Below are 1,372 nucleotides of genomic sequence, written 5' to 3'. Positions count from 1 at the left end.
CATAGACTGGGCCGGGCGTGGTGGCTCACGCCTATAATCTCAGCACTTTGGGAGACGGAGGCGGGTGGATCATCTGAGCTCAGGAGTTTGACACCAGCCTGGCCAACATGGTGAAACCCCATCTCTACTAAAAATGTAAAAATTAGCCGGGTGTGCTGGCGTGCGCTTATAATCCCAGCTACTCGGGAGGCTGAGGTTGGAGGATCGCCAAAGCCTGGAGGCGGAGGTTGCAGTGAGCTGAGATTGTGCTATTGCACTCCAGCCTGGGTGACAGAGCAAGATTCCATCTCAAAACAAAACAAAACAAAACAAACAAACAAACAAACAAGAAAGCTGCCTAGTGGCTGGAGGGAAAGGCTTAGGCAGAAGCCCTGTTACTTTACGAGGGGGCCCTTCAGAAGTCGCTGGGCTCAGTAGGTTCCTAGTCATGTTTGACAGTGAGCCTTTCGAAGAGATACTCATGCAGCCCAGCCTCCGGGGCGGCCAGCCTGCAGAGGCTGGTCAGGAGGTCACCCATCTTCTTCTTTTTTTTATGATGCTTTTTGGAGTCTAGCGTTCAAAGACCCCCCCACTCTATTCCCCAGGCTGGAGTGCAGTAGCGTGATCTCAGCTCACTGCAACCCCTGACGCTAGGGTTCAAGCGATTCTCATGCCTCAGCCTCCTGAGTAGCAGGGATTACAGGCGTGTGCCACCACGCCTGGCTAATTTTTGTGTTTTTAGTAGAGTTGGGGTTTTACCATGTTGGCCAGGCTGGTCTCAAACTCCTGACCTAGGGTGATCCGCCCGCCTCAGCCTCCCAAAGTGAGGGGATTACAGGTGTGAGCCACCGTGCGAGGCCCACTTCCTCATCTAGGAAGTGACTCTCCAGGACGTCACAGAGATGAGGGTCTGTGGGGGCAGAACCCAGGGCATGAAGATCCAAAAGACCCTGGTTGCCATGCCATTCCCAGGGCCATGGCGGCTTCCATGGCTTCCAGGGTTTTACTCCACTCATCTTGACCTGGCTTCAGAAAGTCCTGGAAGAGAGCAGGGCCACCATGCTGGTTTTGCGTCTTCAGGAGACGCTCAACGCCCTTGCACTTCTCTTTGGCCAATTCATGGAAGAAGTGGCCCCCGCCCTCCGGAGTCACATCTTGGTGGTGGAAATAGAAGCGCGGAGGGAGGAGGTGTAGGAGGCCCGCAGGTGCAAATTGACCAGGCGGTGGAATAATTCTGACCAATCTGGGAGCACATGGTTGGTCGGCAAGAAGGAGCTAACCACAGAAACGGTGTTGGCTGGTCCGAGAAGCAGGAGATGACTGAGAAGATGGTCCTGGAGGTTGGAAGTAGAGAGGAAATCGGAGGGTGGTCGGAGGCTGGAAGAGAGTTTCC

At 54.5% G+C, this 1,372-nt stretch overlaps 1 pseudogene; it reads right to left on the bottom strand.

The window, feature by feature from the left end:
• Nucleotides 1–421: 421 nt before the first annotated feature.
• Nucleotides 422–1,372, bottom strand: part of LOC105512931 — an 8,175-nt pseudogene continuing 7,224 nt past the window's right edge.

Source organism: Colobus angolensis, unplaced genomic scaffold (genome assembly GCF_000951035.1).
Source record: "Colobus angolensis palliatus isolate OR3802 unplaced genomic scaffold, Cang.pa_1.0 Scaffold22, whole genome shotgun sequence".
Lineage (NCBI taxonomy): Eukaryota > Metazoa > Chordata > Mammalia > Primates > Cercopithecidae > Colobus > Colobus angolensis.
The sequence above is the reverse complement of the archived record's forward strand: the minus strand, read 5'-3'. Positions and strand labels throughout refer to the sequence as shown.